At 42.6% G+C, this 21,539-nt stretch overlaps 1 protein-coding gene across 1 annotated transcript in view; it reads right to left on the reverse strand.

Moving 5' to 3' along the window:
* Window positions 1-21,539, reverse strand: part of CSMD3 (CUB and Sushi multiple domains 3) — a 2,043,988-nt gene that overhangs the window by 1,409,451 nt on the left and 612,998 nt on the right. The gene's annotated exons all lie outside the window — the stretch shown is intronic.

The following is a 21,539-nucleotide window of genomic DNA, read 5'->3' on the forward strand; positions in this document are numbered from 1 at the left end:
ATAAAGATTTCATTTAGTTTCTCTGGTACTTCAGCTTTGAATACCAGTTATGGCACTGGTATCTCTCCCAAATATTCCTCGGTGAAGACCGAGACAAAGAATTCATTTAATCTCTCTGCTATGGCCTTCTCTTCCCCAAGTGCACCTTTTACCCCTCGGTTATCTAGTGGTCCAACTGATTCTTTTGCTGGCTTCTTGTTTTAATATACTTTAAAAAGGTTTTTACTATCTGTTTTTGCCTCCAATGCAATCTTTTTTTTCAAAGTCCCTCTTTGCTTTCCTTATCAGTGTTTTGAATTTGACTTGCCATCCCTTATGCTGTTTCTTATTATTTTCAGTCGGATCTTTCTTCTGTTTTCTGAAAGATTTTCTTTTACCTCTAATAGCTTCCTTCACTGAACTTTTTATCCATGCTGGCAGTCGTTTGGCCTTTCTTCCTCTTTTTTTTTTTAATATATGGAATATAACTGGCCTATGCTTCCAGGATGGTATTTTTGAACAGCAGCCATGCTTGATGTAAATTTTTGACCTTCACAGCTGCTTCTCTGAGTTTTATTTTCACAGTTCTTCTCATTTTATCAAATCTCCTTTTTGATAGTTAAACGCTATTGTATTAGATTTCCTGTGTGTATTTACTCCAGAGCTGATATCAATCAGGTACATCAGAAGCAGAAAGACTTTAAGGGAATCTATATGACCTTTAAATCATGAAGGAGCAAAAGGAGCAATCAAAGAGGACAAAGCCATAGGAGAGAATTTGAATGAATTCTTTGCTTCGGTTTTTACAGAAGAGTTAAGAGATTTGCCTGTACCAGAAATTGTTTTCAAGGAACTGAAAGAAATCTTGCTGAACCTGGAAGACGTACTGAGCCTGTTTCACAAGAGTGATTAATCACCTGGACCAGGTGGTATACACCACAGGGTACTGATAGAACTCAAACATGACATTGTTAATTTGCTGTTAAGCGATCTGTAACCAGTCATTAAAATAAATCTTAGTACCTAAAGATTGGAGGGTGGCCAATGTAATGATATGAGAAGTTATAGACCAGTGAGGCAAAATAGTGGAAACTATTATAATGAACAAAATTATGGAATATGTAGACAAACATGGTTTAATGAGACAGAGTCAGCATGGGCTCAGCTAAGGGAAGTTTTGCCTCACCGGGTTGGTTCATTTATTTGAGGGTATGAATATACATGTGGATAATGGTGAGACAGTTAGTGTAGTATATATAGATTTTCAGAAATCTTTTGACACACATCCTCATGAGAAACTCCTGAGAAAATTAAAAAGTTATAGAATAGGAGGCAATGTCCTTCTGTGAATTAGGAAGTAGTTATTGGACAGAAAACAGAGGGTAGGGTTAAATGGCCATTTTTCTCAATGGCGGAGGGTGAGTAGTGGACTGCCACAGGGATCTGTACTGGTGCTATTTAGCATATTTATAAACGATCTGGAAATTAGAGTGATGAGTGAGGTGATTAAATTTGCAGATGAACCTATCTATTCAACGTTGTCAAAACACATGTGGATTGTGAAGACCTTAGGAAAATGGAAGACTGGGCATCCAAATGGCAGATGAAATGTAATTAGGAGAAATGCAAAGTGATGCACGTTGGGAAGAATAATCTGAATCATAGTTACCTAATGCTAGGGTCTACTTTAGGAGTCAGCATTGTAGACAATATGCTGAACTATTCTGCCCATTATGCGTCGGGAGCCAACAAAGCAAAAAAAAAGATGATAGGAATTATTAGGAAACTAGTAAAAGAGGCCCGTTTCAGAGCAAATGAAACGGGCGCTAGCAAGGTTTTCATCGCCAACACCCCCCCCCCTCCCTGGCCAACCCCTTAGTTGTTCTGCCATTGCTCCGCCCCCAACGTCATGACATTTGACGCGAGGGCGGGGCCCGGAGTGATTCCCCCCGCCTCCCTGCCTCCCTCCCTGCCAACCCCTTCGTTGTTCTGCCATTGCTCCGCCCTCGAGGGCGGGGCCCCGGAGTGATTTTGGTGGCTTCACCACCACGAACCTTCGAACCTTTTTGAAGGAAGTCAGGGCTTGGCTTCACTAACGTCAGTGTCCTCAGAACGTTGAGGGTGAGTTTTATTATAGTAGATGGATGCTAAATAAAGACCAAGAATATTATAATGCCTCTGTATTGCTCCATTATGTGACCTCACCTTGAGTATTGCATCCAATTCTGGTCGCCATATCTCAAAAAAAGATATAGCAGAATTAGAAAAGGTTCAAAGAAGAGTGACTAAAATGATATATGGATGGAACTTCTCCCATATGAGGATAGGCTAAATAGATTATGACTTTTCAGCTTGGAAAAGAGATGGCTGAGGGGATATATGATTGAGGTCTACAAAATCCTGAATGGTAGAATGAGAAGTGAATTGATTTTTCATTCCTTGAAAAAGTACAAAGACCAGGGGACACTCAATAAAATTACATGGAAATACTTTTAAAACAAATAGAGAAAATATTTGTATCAATCAAAGAATAGTTAAACTCTGGAACTTGCTGCCAGAGGATGTGGTAACAGCAGTTATTTATTTATTTTATTACATTTGTACCCTGCGCTTTCCCACTCATAGCAGGCTCAATGTGGCTTACATATTATATACAGGTACTTACTTGTACCTGGGGCAATGGAGGGTTATGTGACTTGCCCAGAGTCACAAAGAGCTGCCTGTGCCTGCAGTGGGAATTGAACACAGTTCCCCAGGACCAAAGTCCACCACTCTAACCACTAGGCCACTCCTCCACTCCTGAGTAGAAAAAAGGTTTATCAAGTTATTGGAGGAAAAGTCTATAGTCTGTTATTAAGATGGACAGGGGGGAAGCCACTTCTTGCCCCAGTATTGGTAGCATGGAATGTTGCTACTAATTAGGTTTCTGCCATGTACTTGTGACCTGGATTAACCACTGTTGGAAGCAGGATACTGGGCTAGATGGACCCATTGGTCTGACCCAGTATGACTAGTCTTATGGTCCTATATTCTTATATAGCATTAGTAAATAGGGGGCAATATGGCTGTAATACTTTTCAGAAATTCAGTAGTTTTAGTATAGAAATAGCTAAAGTAGAAAGATGGTACAACAGTTGTAGAAGGAGGAAACATGATGGCAGAGGATTACATATGAAGAACAATATTTTCCAGGACTATTCAAAAAAATTAAAACAACATATTTGGGCAAGAGTTTAAATCTCTCATGCTGGCTCATGCTTAGCTTGTATTTGGTTTTCTGCTGCTAAATATGTATGTAATTCATAAGAAACTTTGTAGCCAGTTTTGCGCTTCTTGTGCAAAAAATGCTAGTGCACCTTTGTAAAAAGACCCCTTAATGCTGGGCCTTGTCCAAGCATTGGCAGTGAATATCCAGGTACACATGGGAAGCTAACACTTATGCACTTAACCATACAAGGTGAACCGCAGGATAATAGAACTGTATGTTATCTGGTTCTATTTATGTGGTTACCTTATGTGATTAAGCACTAAATATTGACACTTAACCATATAAGTGCCAACGTTGACCATGGGCCACTCACAAATTAGTTGGTTTCAGCTTAACTTACAATGGATGTTCAGTGGCACTAAGTTACCAAGTTTATTAAAGAATTTTGTATCCCGCCCATCAAAAAGATATCTGGGTGGCTTATAGTCTAAAATAAGAGAATAGAATGTGTAGCGCTGACAACAGAACAGTGAGGGAGCTGAGGTAGAACTATAGTAAGGGAAAGGGAAACACAATAGGAGTATACTGCCATGCATTAGGTCTTGTATCCGATCTGGGCTAAGAGGGGATCAGGCAAATGTATCTGAAAACAAGAATGTTTTGAGATCAGCTTTATACTTTGGAAGGGATGTCTGCAATCTAAGGTATGTAGGAAGCATATTCCAGAGTGTAGGGCCTTGAACCAAGAATATCACAATTAACCAATTAACTGCAACTGAATATTATCGGTTTGACCTGGACAGCGATTTAAATGGCCCCCAAATGTATCATTGGATAGTCAGAAATATTCAGTTTCTATGGGAACAATTCTACAAATGGGGACCTTCCTTTTTGGGTGCCCCAAGCACATGTGGTAGGAGCCTGTTCTTTAATGAAATCTCCGTGCCTTGGTTATGTTATAGAATACTAGTGTAACCCAATATCTGCATACCTAACATTTACACACCCTCAGTTACATCAGCCATAGACCCGATGCAATTGTGGATGCCTAAATGTAGCAGGACTGCGTGTATTTTACAGTATTCTGTAAGTTATTCATGATACTGGGAGCTCAGCCCATGCTGCCACTCATGTACACCCTCCCCCTTGCAATACATGCTATGTAGGTTAAGTAGGTATTTGCAGAAGAGCACCTAGGCATTCTGCTGGCACTATTATGGGTAAATGCACCCTAATGCTTGTAAGTCCTAGCATTCTAAACATTTATGCATGCAAGGGGCATATAATAACTGGGTCTAGACTAAAGAATTGATTTTTATCCCCCTAATTCTGTAATTCATCCAATTGTCATGTGCAGTTTAATTAAATAACAAGCCATTGGTATTAATTCAATTTAATTGAATTTTACATGCATACATTTAGGCGCAGGATCCGTGCCTAAAATTTATCACAATTTCAAAAAGGGGACATGGAAATGGGAGGGTCATGGGCATAACAGGAGCATTCCTAAAATTAATGCACGCTGATACAGAATAACGTGGACATACGCCTTATGTAGGCATGTTCATTTGCACATTTGCACCACATTTCAGCTAGTGCAAATAACCTCGCTTACACTTAGATGTGATTCCTTGGTATAAGCGCTATTCTATATACCACGCCTAACTTTAAGTGCAGCTTATAAAATAGTGCTTTTTTCAGCGCCAATATTTGGGGTGACATATATAGTATCTAATCCTATATGGATAGCAATCCAGATTAATTTAGGAGAAAAAGATTCTCAACTTAAACCACATGGCTATCTAAATATCAGTTGAATATAATCGACTGTCCATATAGCTAGAGGTGGTCACCACTGAACACACATATTCAGTGCTGTTACTTTTGTGAACAGCAGTGCTAAACATAAGTGGACAACTAAAATGCCATTTCCAGCATTTCAAGCAAACACTGACAACGGTGTTGTTAGAAATGAAAGAACAGAAAGCTCAATCTTGTGGTGTAAATTTAGGTAGTTAGATTATATTGCTGAACGGGTAAGTTGAAATTTTTATGCCTTTAACTTCTATGTTTTTATTTATGTAAACCTGAATTACAATGAAGAGTGGGAATAGTGCAAAACACTTGTAGGTATACGATTCTACTAGTATAGATCCTGAAAGATAATAAAAGAATGACCAGATTATTTTAAAAGTAGATGTTACTGCTTGAATTTCACAGATTGAATGGGTCAATATTTTCAGCTAACACAAGAAAAGTAGACTTAGGAATTGAAACAGATGTGTTTTCGCTGTAAGTATACACCTGCTCCAGGGCTATCATCTTATCTGCTATCAGTGGCTTCGAGAATAGGATGATTTTACAAAATCTCTCTCTTTCTTACCAGCTTCTATCAGTAATTGGGGTCTGTGGTATTATTTACCCTCCAAACAACTAACAGACCCAGGCAGTACCATTAGTTCCTAAAGGGATGATAGTTTTGCCAATTTTCAGATTTAACTACTTGCTTTTATAAATTTGAGCTCAAGGCAAATTACACACACAGTAGGTATTTCCTAAGAAACCTTATAAGATTAGTCATATATCTGAGATAATGGAAAGTTAATGATTTGCCCAAGGTAACAAGGAATGCAAGCGGGAGAAGAGGAGTTTCTAGTCTATTACTCTAAAAGCCAGACTGTACTTCCACTCCCTAGAGAAAGATTAAATCTCAGTAATGTGTGATACTTTTTATTATACCAATAGAAAAAAAAATGCAGCACACCACAACTTATGTAATACATCTTTTTATGTTGTTCCAATAAAAGGCACTACACCTTACTATGATTACAGTTTCCTCCCAGGCTACTATAGTTACTAGGACCTATTTGAGCAGAAATTCAAGTAAATTAAATTTCCTGTCTCCATGTATGGACAAATGGACTGGAAAATTTTGAACATTATAAAGGAATCAGTAAGTAGGATGAACTACCGGAATTTTATATCTTGTGTGAAGAAATCAGTTTTTGTAGACATGAGGGAAATTCTTCCAGGAAAGGGAAAAAAAACTGGCAATGATGAACACTGTTTCCACTTCCTTTCTACTAGTTCAGCATTATGTTGCTGCCAGGTAGAGATGTACATTTAATAGTGTCCTTTGAAGAATTTACCTCCCAATATTCAGCCCATGGTAGTCAGCAATTTTAAAGCCACTGACTCCCTGTTGCTGAATTAACTTGGATATTCAATGTTGGTTACATATCTGGGCATTTACACTGAGTATCCGGCTTAGCTGCTGACCTAGAAGTTATATGGGTGTCAGCCAACAGTCAATGCTGGCCAGAGCTGGCTGAACCTATGGACCAGGTAGGGCTCTGGCCCAGAACGCTGGAGATAAAGGGTGCCAAATGCCAGAGCCTGTGATATCACTGGCCCTAAAGGTTAAGCTGGCCCAGAGCTTACCTGGCGGCGTTGCACATACAGGGAAAAAAGAAGATCCAGCAACCCCCTTTCTCTCTCTGTCTCAGGTCAGCTTTCCCCATCTACTTTTAAAGGCAGTTTTTTCCCTCCCAAACACAGAGAGCATTTCACCTAATGCTACCTGAATCAGCCTTGAGGTCTTCCTTCTGCCACACCATGCCCCCTTCTTTAATATAACTTCCTGTTTCCACAGGGGCATGGCAGAGGAAAGACATGGGGGCTGATGCGGGTAGCATTAATGAAATGCTGTTGTTATACAGGAGGGGAAAACTGTTTTTAAAGGTAGGCCAAGGGTAGGAAGAGGATGGCCTGAGAGAGGGGAGCATGATAATAGGGACACACACACCAATGAGAGGGCACCAAACCAAAAGTTGTCTCAGGGTACCACGGTCCCTTGAGCCAACCCTGATGCTGGCACCCACACAGATAAGTGGGCAAAAATTGGTGCACTGAATATGGCTGGTGCTCACATAACTGCTGGCTCTTCCCACACTCTACCCATGGACCACCCCAGTTCTAACCTCACAATACTGGTGATAATTAATGGCATTGTGGAGATAAATGCCACCACTGAGGATATAGGGGTACCCCACTGAGTGGGCCTATTTAAACATACTTGAATATATACCCCTTAGTGTTTACTAAAGGGCCCTTTTACTAAGCTGCAGTAAAAAGTGGCCTTAGCAAATGCTTACGCATGTCATTCCATGTGCTATGGCCATTTTTACTGCATGGGTAAAGTAGATGATTTTTCTATTTTCAGAATTAATGACCACGTGCTAATTTTCCCATTGTGTAGGTGGTAAGGGCTAATGCGCTACCTATGCCCTACTCAGTTAATCCACAGCAATGTAGCTGTCTTAACTGATTAGCACAGAAAACACCTACTCTCTGTCCCTGACCAACCCCTAACACAAAAAATATAACGTTTATTTTTTAGTGCATGGGAAGCTGGCGTGTAAGCAAACATTAACATGGGACGCCTAAGTATGCCTTGTGGTAAGCACTTTTTTGCTGCACTAAGCTTAATAAAAGGGCCTCTAATGAAGGGACGTTATTAATGGGGTTACCGTTATGACAGGCTATTTTACCATAAGTCATGCTATTTTATAGAATAAGACCCTGTGCTAAAATAGCATAACTTGTGGTAAAGTAACCCATCTTAAAGGTAGCCCAAATCAATACTTCCCCCTTAAATAAATTGTGTTTATTGTTTATTTAATGATATACAGCTTCTTTTGTCAAACAACTCAAAGCGGTTAACAATAAAATTATATTTAAAAGAAATTAAAAGCAGAATGTCATAAAATGATAGCATAGAATCACTCTTTAAACTTTATTATATGCGTTGGTTTCTCATATAGGGGATCTTTTACAAAGCGTTGGTAAGCCCAATGCGGGCTTACTGAATGATAAATCGGGACTACTGCTGGCCCAACGCAGCCGCCCATGGTAGTTCCACCCCAAGCACATGCCATTTCCGGGGAAAAAGGAAAACCCCAGAAATGGCTTGCGTGGCGATAACCCGGTGGTGATCAGGCATCAACATTGGTGGAAATAAGGGCTCCCTGCCGCATGACCATGCGGTAAGAGTTCTCTTACCACATGGCCATATTTGTCTGGGGGCTTTTTATCTGCTGCAGTAAAAAGGGCCCTGGCGTGTGGGAAACTTTTTCTCTGCCACTAGCGCAGGGCCTTTTTTCCTGCATCTTGGTAAAAAGGACTCCTTAGAGATCACCTCTTTCTCTAATGAATCTTATACACTGTGCTTTTATTCTTACTAATAGAATAGAGAAGAAAACCATTCACACTGATTGAACCCACTGTAGTCTAATGTATGTTAACCTATAAATTAACACATATATTGGTTATTTTTAACTAAGGCAAATATGTGAAACAAACCAATACAGTCCAAAAATCTGTAAAGAGAAGACTAAATAACCAAACTAAAATGTTTGTTGTATGTGCATCCTTATTGTCAGAGCATCCATTGAAAAGTTCAATATGATAGGCTTTTTAGATTCTCTTTCACCCATACTGCTGTTCTATGATGACCATATGATAAGTAAGCTTAGAAAAATCACCAACAAAGGTTGATCTTAATGAAATAGCAGACAATTTTCCAGGCTTTCTGGATTTTGTAGCATACAAAATGGACACATACACATCCATGGTTAAAATCATAGGCAAAGAACCAATGGGCCTAGATTCAAATTCCACTTCAGCACCAAGACCTCCCCTTAATAATTTGTTGCACCAATATGCAGCTTATATTTTATACCCTCTTTACCTTATGTCATTTGACTTACCAGACCTCAAAACTTTCCTACTTCAAATTCCCTTTTAAAACTTACCTCTTTAGTAAAAATTTCAACATCTACTTTTTCTTCGATTCCCAGCTGCTCATGCTGCCATAAACCACCAAGCTTTCCTCCCACCTGCATTTTTGCCATCATATCTAACATATTAGTCTTGTTGGATTATTTTTTTCAGAATATAATTCTCATAAATCTTTCCTTCCCACATATTGAATTGTGGACCTTCTGCACCTCATGCACCACATTGAGTTCCGATTTATTCTCTTCCATTCTATTTACTGAATGTACATTCTGTTCTGTACATACAAGTTCTAAATGGATTATGATTAAACATACACATGCAATCTATTAAATACAAACAAAAATAAAAAGAATATTATATATATATATATAGACTAAGGGGGGAAGTTATCAACATGGGCTACTGTTAAGTCGGGATATTTTAGCACAGGGTCTCATTACACAGTCCACATTGATAACTTCCCCTCTAATACATTGTCACTGTTTGTTCTAAATGCTGACTCTGGTGTTTAAATTATTCATAGTTATTCAGCAAGCAGCATTGAATACCCTGGCAGAGAGGCAATTTCCATATATTAAAGCAAGTTTTTCTGTCCTTACTTTATTCAGGTAGTTATCTGGATAGCTGTTTGAAGATTCCCAATCACCAGAAAACCATCCCAACAATATCTGGATACTGCAAGGCAGTCTGTAAGGATATTCAGTGGCACTATTTGGATATCCACGGCCAGCACTTGCTAAGACATTTATCTGAATAATGGTGGTCATTATCCAGATAAGGGGAGAAGCTATCAACATGGGTTACCTTGAAGACATGTTATTTTACCATGTAGTGCTAAACTATCACAAATTATGGTAAAATAACCCATCTTAACAGTTACCTGCATGGGTAACTACCCTGCATTGGTGGAGGAGTAGCCTAGTGGTTAGTGCAGTGGACTTTGATCCTGGGGAACTGGGTTCAATTCCCACTGCAGCTCCTTGTGACTCTGGGTAAGTGACTTAACCCTCCATTGCCCCTGGTACAAAATACGCTTTGAATGTAGTTGCAAAAACCTCAGAAAGGCAGTATATCAAGTCCTATCCCCCCCCCCCCCCCCAATAGGTTTGAATATTAACTCATACAACTTTAAGATCCCAAAACCTTCACAAACAAAGGAGCTTTCATCTCAAAGACACATGGTCAAACCTAAGTGCAACAGGCAATGAATTCCAAAATATTTGGTCTTGAAATTGAAGTTCTTCTTGTGATCCTAAGCCTGTCTTGCATTATAGAAGGAATAGCTAACGTTTGGAACTTTCTGTACCTCACACAACTACCATAATATAAGGGACGCCATTTTAATCTACTTTCTGAAAGAAGATTCATAAGACTGCAACACACATGTGTGAATGTGTGTGAATATGCACATGTGTCCCTAATAACATGTTTGGCATCCCATGTATATGAAGCTATCAGATATTTATTTATTTACGTCAATTTATATACCGTATCTTATTGCAACTGCAAAACAAAACGGTTTACAATTTGTAAAAAAGAAAACATTATAACATTATATGTACAATAAAAGAGACAATGGAACTCCAATTGTGACAGAAAAGCACAACAAACCAGAGAACATTGGAACTGTGTGAGGGATGATTTTTTTTTTATCTATGCATATGCGTGGGCTGCAGACTTGCACTTCATTTCTTGTTTCTTGTTATAAGTTGCATGTTGTGCTTTCATGTGTATGCCTAACATTCTCCAAATATATAAACTGGTCTACACATATAGGTAACCTTGTAACTTGATATAAGATTATATTCTATTACCCTATCTTGCTGTGGAAACATTATTATCTACAGGTAAGACTTTTTCTGACCAGTTAAAATCCAATTCAAATTAATCTGCTGGGAAATTTAAAAATCAATAACATTCCAAATTCTGGTCTTTGGTCAATATTTCTATCACAATTCTTTAATAATTATGAAAACATGAAATTTATATTTATACTCACTTATAAAGAGGAGAAAACTTTTCTTAGAGTAATTAGTATTTCCTCAGTATATAAAAAAATATTTTTTAATGTTTAGTTGCACCCACTTAATAAAGGTTGATTTTGTGTGTGCACGTGTGTATGTTAGGACTTTGAAATTTACTTTTCTTGTGATGTGCTCATAACTTTAAAAAAACACACAAAAAAAACAATAACATTAAAAAAAAATTGTTGCAGTTCTTCCCATAGTCCTTGAGCTAATTTCTTGCCTGAGTGCTCTAAATTCCTAATGTTTTAGTGCTTGTGGAGATAAACCATGACGACTACAACCACTTTAATAAAAGCAATCAATTTTCAGCAGGGGTGATCCGCAAAAGTCATAGTAGTCAAAAAGTTGTTTTACTTTGGAAGTACAATAAAGGTTTGAAAAAAAGACAAATCATCCACCCACATAACACCTACATAGAATGGAAAAATGAGGTTACTAATGTTTTTGCTTGGATTACAGCTGCAGAGCAGCTACAAGTATTAAAGTAACTTTGTAACAACTGGAAATTACAAAATGGATTATACTATTGTTATCATAGAATAAACTATTTGTATTCAATTTAAATAATGTATATTAACACACAACTTGCAATAATAATTGTGGGAAGACCCCTAAAAGGTGTTGTGTAAAATACATGACCTCTAGCAATTTGACAGTAAGAAACCTTGAATCATCATTTTTTCTTGGTAGAGGCACTCCAGCTGTTCTGTACCACAAAACTTGGACTTTTAAAAAAAAATGTAAAGTACATAGGAACCAGTACCCATTGAGGGGCATTTTTGATATGACGCCCAAATCTAAAAGTAAACGCCCATCTGAAATGTCCCTAAAAGCACAGGTATAATGGATCGCCAAGAAAGATGTATGTCAATGTTCAAAAATACACACCAAAACCATCTACAATAAAGATGCACCATGGATTGACAATGGTGTCATCAGATAATTATGTCCACCATTGGAAAATAACCCCTGGAAAACATCAACATGCGGAAGTGGTCCTGCGTTGAAAAAACATCATCTGCCAATGTCATTGATATAGATGGTGGAACCACCCTGTTTTCTTGAATGTATACAGTTGCTTATGAATGATGCTTGGATGGAGATTCTTATGCACTAGGTGATGTAGGGACTAGGGAGAGCCAGCATCATGATATGGAGGGGCATAATCGAACGGGGCCGGCCATCTATAATGACGGCCCCGTAAAGCGGCGTACCTGACTGTATTATCAAAACAAGATGGCCGGCCATCTTTCATTTCGATAATACGGTCAGGGCCGGCCAAATCTCAACATTTGGGCCACCCTTAGAGATCGCCGGTGATAGAGATGGCCGCCATTGGTTTTCGCCGATAATGGAAACTAATGGCGGCCATCTCAAACCCAGCCAAATCCAAGCCATTTGGTTGTGGGAGGAGACAGCATTTGTAGTGCACTGGTCCTGCTCACATGCCAGGACACCAACTGGGCACCCTAGGGGGCACTGCAGTGGGCATCACAAATTGCTCCTGGGTGCATAGCTCCCTTACCTTGTGTGCTGAGCCTCCCAAATCCCCCCCAAAACCCACTTCCCACAACTCTACACCACTACCATAGCCCTAAGGGGTGAAGGGGGGCACCTACATGTGCGTACAGTGGGTTTTTGGGGGTTTGGAGGGCTCAACAATTACCACCACAAGTGTAACAGGTAGGGGGGGATGGGCCTGGGTCCACCTGCCTGAAGTGCACTGCATCCACTAAAAACTGCTCCAGTGACCTGCATACTGCTGTCAGGGAGCTGGGTATGACATTTGAGGCTGGCATAGAGGCTGGCAAAAAATGTTTTTAAATTTTTTTGGGGGGGTGGGAGGGGTTGGTGACCACTGGGGGAGTAAGGGGAGGTGATCCCCTATTCCCTCCGGTGGTCATCTGGTCAGTTCGGGCACCTTTTTGAGGCTTGGTTGTAAGAAAAAATGGACCAAGTAAAGTCGGCCAAGTGCTCGTAAGGGCCGGCCTTCTTTTTTTCATTATCGGCTGAGGATGGCCATTTCTTAACCACGCCCCCGTCCCACCTTTGCTACCCTGCCGACACGCCCCCTTGAACTTTGGCCGGCCCTGCGATGGAAAGCAGTTGAAGCTGGCCAAAATCAGCTTTCGATTATACCGATTTGGCGGCATTAGGAGAAGGCTGGCCATCTCCTTTGAAAATCAGCAGGATGGTAAATCCCAGCTCCGTATGCTCTGATTCAGATTTGGTTGGATACTACTAGAAGTACTGCATTTAAAAGCATTACTCCTTCTCTACGAAATAATTTGTTTCCCCTATTAACAACTGAAACTGTGTTTGTTTTAAATGAGATTTAAAGATGTTCTAGTCAATATTTACTGCCACCAGTGAAATTAGATCTGAAATTGCATTGCATATCTGTGTCAGCAGCACACCAGCAATGCTTGCCCAGAAGTTTTGGTCATGCAATTGCTATTCTGCCCCCATATTCATGGAGGCAAGGTGTATTGTGAAGTATATTTTGTAAGAATATTATTTATATTTAATTGCATTGTCTGTGTAATAATTATAATAATAATTATAATTTGCAGCAGTGTCCTGTGATTGACTCCTTGTAAGTTTTCCCTTTTGGCTGTAGCTTGTAAGTGCTGAACTAAGGCCAGTTCTCTATCTCTGCCCCTGTGTGTGAGAGCCCAGTCTTGCATGCTTTTGTCATCAGCAACTGTTCTAGCCTATTTTTGCTTTAGAACTGACAGCTCAGAATATTGTTTGTTCATTTTTATACTGTAATAAAATATTTAAATATAAAATCAACTGTTGAGGCTTCTGTGGATGGGGACAGAGCTCACGGGGACGGGGCGGGGACTGGCACAGAGTTTGCAGGGATGGGGCGGGGACTGGCACAGAGTTTGCAGGGATGGGGCAGGGACGGGGACAGAGTTCGCAGGGATGGGGTGGGGACGGAGACAAACTTTGTCCCCGTGTCATTCTCTACCTAGAGGTTCATTCACTGGACACTGGCAGTGAGTTTTATGCAGTGATGCTAGGAACCCAGCATCAGCCACGTGTAAGTTAACATGGTAACATAGTAGATGACGGCAGAAAAAGACCTGCACGGTCCATCCAGTCTGCCCAACAAGACAACTCATGTGTGCTACTTTTGTGTACACCCTACTTTGATTTGTATCTGTGCTCTTCAGGGCACAGACCATATAAGTCTGCCCAGCACTATCCCCGCTTCCCACCACCGGCTCTGGCACAGACCGTATAAGTCTGCCCAGCGCTATCCCTGCCTCCCAACCTCCAGTCCCGCCTCCCACCACTGGCTCTGGCACAGACCGTATAAGTCTGCCCCGCACTATCCCCGCCTCCCAACTTCCAGCCCCGCCTCCCACTACCGGCTCTGCTATCCAATCTCGGTTAAGCTCCTGAGGATCCTTTCCTTCTGAACAGGATTCCTTTATGTTTATCCCACGCATGTTTGAATTCCTCTCCACCACCTCCCGCGGGAGGGCATTCCAAGCATCCACCACTCTCTCCGTGAAGAAATACTTCCTGACATTTTTCTTGAGTCTGCCCCCCTTCAATCTCATTTCATGTCCTCTCGTTCTACCGCCTTCGTATCTCCGGAAAAGGTTCGTTTGCGGATTAATACCTTTCAAATATTTGAACGTCTGTGTCATATCACCCCTGTTTCTCCTTTCCTCCAGGGTATACATGTTCAGGTCAGCAAGTCTCTCCTCATACGTCTTGTTACGCAAATCCCATACCATTCTCGTAGCTTTTCTTTGTACCGCTTCGATTCTTTTTACATCCTTAGCAAGATACGGCCTCCAAAACTGAACACAATACTCTAGATGGGGCCTCACCAATGACTTATACAGAGGCATCAACACCTCCTTTCTTCTGCTGGTCACACCTCTCTCTATACAGCCCAACAACCTTCTAGATACAGCCACCGCCTTGTCACACTGTTTCGTCACCTTCAAATCCTCAGGTACTATCACCCCAAGGTCCCTCTCCCCGTCTGAACCTATCAGACTCTCGCCACCTAACACATACGTCTCCCGTGGATTTCTATTCCCTAAGTGCATCACTTTGCATTTCTTCGCATTGAATTTTAATTGCCAGACCTTAGACCATTGTTCTAGCTTCTTCAAATCCTTTTTCATGTTTTCCACTCCCTCCGGGGTGTCCACTCTGTTACAGATCTTAGTATCTTAGTATCCACACCTTTCCACCATCACATGCTCTAAGGTGGTGGGAATGCCATCAGGCCCCCTCCCCTGCTTAAAACACCACAACATGCCCCACATGTCCAGAGACCCCCCCCCATCTAAGTCTGTAATAAGGGCCTGCACATCTCTGACACTCCCCCACCTATGCAGAGATGCTAAGTCACCCAGTTCCAATTTGTCCCTGTCCCCATCCCATCCCCATCACTGTGAACTCTATCCCAATCCTTGCCCTGTCCCCGTGAACTCTGTCCTCATCCCTGCCCCATCTCCACAAACTCTATCCCCGTTCACAGTAGCCTCAACAGTTGATTTTATATTTAAATCTTTTTAATACAGAATACAAATGAACAGACAATATTCTGAATTGTCATTTCTGAAGCAAAAATAGGCTAGAACAGCTGCTGATCACAAAAGTCCCAGGCTGGACATTTTATGACAGTCCCTGATGTATCACCACCCCATCCTGATACTTTATGGCACTTGCAGCACTGATTTCAATGGGCAGCATCAAGCACTACTAATCCCTCTCTGCTTTGAAATGTAAGGTCAAAGCCAGAACTGCTCCAAAAATCATCAGCCTAGAACTGGGTAACTAGCCATCTACACCAATGCTCTAAACTGCTGGTCCACATCTACATACATATATGAATGGTGGCAGCAGCTCACCAATGCAGATCCTGCAACCCTAGGTTACACTTGCCATAGATAACTGCCCTTCACCACCTCCCTGCCCAAGTGCAGATGTCCCGCAAAATAGTGCCCCCAAACCATCCATTAGTATCCTGCCCACCGAATGCTAGGCAGCACCTCTGGCCATGCAGGGATTGCACACCCCCTACTAAGCCTCTAATCTGGCTCCCCTCAACTCTCGCAGTCTGTCTGAGGATGCAAAGCAAAACATGTGCAGCTACCAAGGGCCACAACCTGAGCCCTGTCTCCACCAACTTGTATTTTGCAGACGATTTGGCATATACTAGGACCTGGAGGCACTCCAGTGCTGTTTCCACAGAATCTAGAGGAAGGACCCAGCGCTTATCAGGCACATGAGAGATCGTCTCCGAGCCCGACCTGAGTAATAACAACATTGCATCTCCATAGTGGACATCCCATCCTACAGCCCCAAGTCTCATCTTGCATGCCTGCATGGATGCCAACCTCTCATGGGACAAACATGCATCATGTTTGTGGCTCCCTGCCTCCTTGCTATGTCATCTCATAGGTCTCACAAACCAATGATGTCCCCCAGTCAACCACATACATGCCTCTGACCCCCCTGTACCTGCCTAATGCTGCCCAGCTGAACCTCTATGCAAGCTATGAAGGATATGTCTGACTCATATCTGCATTATGTTCACACACAGGTCACCCTCCAGCAGCAAACCACCAGCAGCAGGAGGAGTAGGGTGACAGGGAGGAAGAGGAGAAGGAGAAGGCTGTCCCACCCCCCGCTGCCCAGAGCCCCCCACCAGCCAGCCACCATCCAGCATGCAGCTGACCAGTCAGCCACCCACAAAGGAGGACAGTCAGCAGGAGCTGGAGCTGGAAGACCCAGGCCAGTGGGAGTTTTCACACCCCTCACCCCAGAGGCTGATGCTGCAGAAACCACAGGAGGAAGAAGAGGTAGAGGACTTGTATGTAGACATGCCACTGCCAAACAGGGATGAAGGGCCAGCCGAAATGTCACCACAGGCAGCACTCTTATGTCCTTATCAGCTGCTGCCCCCCACTCCCGGTGGATATCCTGGAACAGATCCTGTGGCAGGTGACTGGGCAGCACAATGCCATCAAGTAGTAGTAGCTCAAGGTGAGTTACATTCAAGTATACTAGGTAGTCCCCTGTCCCAGGAGGGCTCACAATCTAAGTTTGTACCTAAGGCAATGAAAGGTTAAGTGACTTGCCCAAGATCACAAGGAACACCCAAATACAGTTAAATTGTTTTTGTTTCTAACACAGCTGTACAGCTCCATTATTCTGAAATATGTGATTGTGCAATGGCATGTGATGCTTACAACAACTATGGCCACCACAGTCATAGCACATGATTGTGGAAAAGAAACTACGGATAATGGGGTGGGAGAGAGGGTTTGATGAATTGTATAATTTGGTTTCTGTGCCCACGTTCATTGTAGATACTTAACACTTACAGGTACCCCTTCAGAAGTTAGCCAAATGGAGGGTGAGTGTATGAGGGTGGTGTTGGGGTGTCACCTAGGAAATTGAACTTGCTACCCCCAGGTCTCCAGGGCACTGTCCAAACTATTAAGTCAGGCCTCCACTTACATACCAAGGTCTGTGTCGCCATCACAGCACCTAACAAAGGTACATGGTATATGAAAGCTGCAGAGGGGGTGGGTATACATCACTGCAGTCTCCTCACCCACTTCCTTCTCCCAGGCCATGGCTGCAGGGCAGCTGTGAGTGGGGCAATTTCTTACACTGGGCACTAGGACTCTGGTACCCCTATCTGCTTCTGAGGACACCACAGCCACTCAGGTGTTCAGGAGATGCACAAGGAATATTGCACACAGAGATCCACAACCACTGGCTCTGGTGCATGCACAGAGCTGCCATGATGATTCTGTGTTCATATTGAGCCTACAAATAGGTGGGAAAATGTGGGATACAAATGTAACAAATAAATAAATAAAATATTCTGAGCCCTTAAGTGCCCACAGTGCCTCCAGGATCAGTTGTAGAATTAGTGTGTAACCCTGGTATCACCACTCACAGTCCAGGCACCAGCTAGCTTATTGCGGATCTGAGGTACCCTGAGACTGGGGCAACAAAGATAAGAAGGTTTCACAATTCCCTAAAAGCACTGCAGCTTTTCTTGTCACACACATTGAGCTGGGAACAAGCTGGGGCTGGATAAAAATCCAGAAGGCCATAGGGATTGGAGCAGGGGCTTTATTTCTCTATACTCTGTTCTCTTTCCTTTACCAGTCTGGGAGCAAACAAGTTTCTTTCTCACTCAAAGAAAATACTCCAGTCTAGAGTTTATGCAAACAAACCAAACCTTTACAGAATACTCTGCAACAGGCAGTTCACATTTTTTATCTCAAACAGTTACTTTGTAATCCAACTTGATATCAGATGCAAACAATAAATCCAGAGCCAAACTCAGGGATACGGTGCTTCTTCTCAGGTTCAAATTATGATCCTACAGTATGTACATATTTACAGCAACTCCTGTCCATACTCTTCTGGATATAACAATTTAAGTCTGTGCCTGTAGCACTTGTGCAACAAGCAAATCTTCCTTTGGACCAGTCCTCCCTTTCTTTTCACACTTTCCTCTTCCAAAAGGAGTACCTCTCCAGGCTACCACCTTTGGCTCCAAACAGATCTTTCCTTTTCCTGCTCCCAGGCTACTTCCCACCTGCAGTACTCCTCCTTTTCATGGTTAATGCTTTACTGGCAGAAAACTTCCTCTTTGGTCCACCTTCGTTTCTTGAACCTATCCAGGACATCCCCCTCTTCTTAAGGGTCCCATCGGGGGTAGAGGCAACCAAAGACCGTGTGCAAATCCCCAACAACATTATTTATCCACTCCTAACTCCTCCCTTACAGTCATTTAACAAACAGAAACATTTTTCTCTGCAACTTACCCAGGAACCCACCTCCTTGGGCTGGATCCTTTACCACTCATAACCTCAGAACCCTCTCCTCTGTAACTCTGCTGAGTTCTCTCATGATCTTTACTTATCCCCACTATACTGGTGGATTACAAGTATAGGCAGGTGAAAGGCCACACTTCCACCTAGACAACAGCCACAGCACAGGCATTGTTCTTGCGGTGGTGGTGGGGAGGGGAGGGGAGGGTGTCCAATGACAGTAGACAAAGCAACAAATCCATTCTGTTAGTAAATGTACCTAGACATGATCAGACCATTTCTTTCTTGATGAACTACAACATTGTGGGTCACCTAGATCAGGTAGTGTGTGTGTGTGTGTGTGTGTGTGTATACTAATCTTTGCATATACTATGCCTAAGCAGCTAAAAGGGTATCTAGCGCAGCTAGCATGAGGAAGCTGGAATGTCTTGCTACCTAACCATGTCAATACCATGATTATGCAGACCTCACAGTGACATTGTAACAGCATGAAAACTATAGAAATCCCCCATTATATGGTGATTACTGAGTGGTGTAAGCTCTCTGGATTTCACTGGGGGGGTGGGGGGGTGGAGAAGTGGGATGTCCTTGGGTGGGAGGAAGGCCCAGCCCAAGGGGAGTGATGTTGGAAAAACCTGCAGAAAGAAAGTGGGTTTAGCAGTTTGATTGATAGGGGAGGTGAACCTGAAGGAAGGCTCCTGCTTGGGGGGAAAAAGTGGTCTTTGGTTGCCCGTAACCCTGACAGGATTCTTGGTGGAGAGGGAGATCCCAAAATGGCTAGATAAACTCAAGCTGAATTAAGGAGCGGATGCTGCCCATACAAGTGGCAACTGGGATGGTGTAAGAAACTCTGGGTGGGTAAGGGAAACCCAGTCCAAGAGCAGGACTAGAACAGGGGAAGTCTGTTCAAGGCCAGGGTACAGCTCCTGAAATGCATTGTTGGAAGGAGGACAGTCTAAAGAGTCTGTGCCTGAAGGGAGCAGATTGGAATCAGATGATTTAATAACAGCCTTGGATTATTAACAGTCCCAGGGATGGGTAAGGGACAGGAGATCTTGTAAATGTGTAAATAATAAAGAAACCTACTCAAAAGATCCAGTTAGAGAAAAATGTGGTTTGGAGATTATGGTATACAGTCCCAAATGGACCAGAGGGGTTCTACTGTACATATGGAGTTATAAGTAAATAGTAACATAGTAACATAGTAGATGACGGCAGAAAAAGACCTGCATGGTCCATCCAGTCTGCCCAACAAAATAACTCATATTTGCTGCTTTTTGTGTATACCCTACTTTGATTTGTACCTGTGCTCTTCAGGGCACAGACCGTATAAGTCTGCCCAGCACTATCCCCGCCTCCCAACCACCAGCCCCACCTCCCAACCACTGGCTCTGGCACAGGCACAGACCGTATAAGTCTGCCCAGCACTATCCTCACCTCCCAACCACCAGCCCTGCCTCCCTACCACCGGCTGTGGCACAGACCATACACGTCTGTCCAGCACTATCCCCGCCTCCCAACCACCAGTCCCGCTTCCTACCACCGGCTCTGGCACAGACCGTATAAGTCTGCCCAGCCCTATCCCTGCCTCCCAACCACCAGCCCCGCCTCCCGATCTTGACTAAGTTCCTGAGGATCCATTCCTTCGGCACAGGATTCCTTTATGCTTATCCCACGCATGTTTGAATTCCGTTACCGTTTTCATTTCCACCACCTCCCGCGGGAGGGCATTCCAAGCATCCACTACTCTCTCCGTGAAAAAATACTTCCTGACATTTTTCTTGAGTCTGCCCCCCTTCAATCTCATTTCATGTCCTCTCGTTCTACCACCTTCCCATCTCCGGAAAAGGTTCGTTTGCAGATTAATACCTTTCAAATATTTGAACGTCTGTATCATATCACCCCTGTTTCTCCTTTCCTCCAGAGTATACGTTTAGTTCAGCAAGTCTCTCCTCATACGTCTTGTAACGGAAATCCCATACCATTCTCATAGCTTTTCTTTGCACCGCTTCGATTCTTTTTACATCCTTATCAAGATACAGCCTCCAAAACTGCACACAATACTCCAGGTGGGGCCTCACCAATGACTTATACAGGGGCATCAACACCCCCTTTCTTCTGCTGGTCACACCTCTCTCTATACAGCCTAACAACCTTCTAGCTACTGCCACCGCCTTGTCACACTGTTTTGTCGCCTTCAAATCCTCAGATACTATCACCCCAAGATCCCTCTCTCCGCCTGTACCTATCAGACTCTCCCCGCCTAACACATACGTCTCCCGTGGATTTCTACTTCCTAAGTGCATCACTTTGCATTTCTTCGCATTGAATTTTAATCGCCAAACCTTAGACCATTCTTCTAGCTTCCGTAGGTCCTTTTTCATGTTTTTCACTCCCTCCGGGGTGTCCACTCTGTTAAAGATCTTAGTATCATCCGCAAATAGGCAAACTTTACCTTCTAACCCTTCGGCAATGTCACTCACAAATATATTGAACAGAATCGGCCCCAGCACCGATCCTTGAGGCACTCCACTACTTACCTTTCGCTCCTCCGAGCGAATTCCATTCACCACCACCCTCTGGCATCTGTCCGTCAACCAGTTCCTAATCCAGTTCACCACTTTGGGTCCTATCTTCAGCCCATCCAGTTTATTTAAGAGCCTCCTGTGGGGAACCGTGTCAAAAGCTTTG

Source organism: Microcaecilia unicolor, chromosome 1 (genome assembly GCF_901765095.1).
Source record: "Microcaecilia unicolor chromosome 1, aMicUni1.1, whole genome shotgun sequence".
Classification (NCBI taxonomy): Eukaryota; Metazoa; Chordata; class Amphibia; order Gymnophiona; family Siphonopidae; genus Microcaecilia; species Microcaecilia unicolor.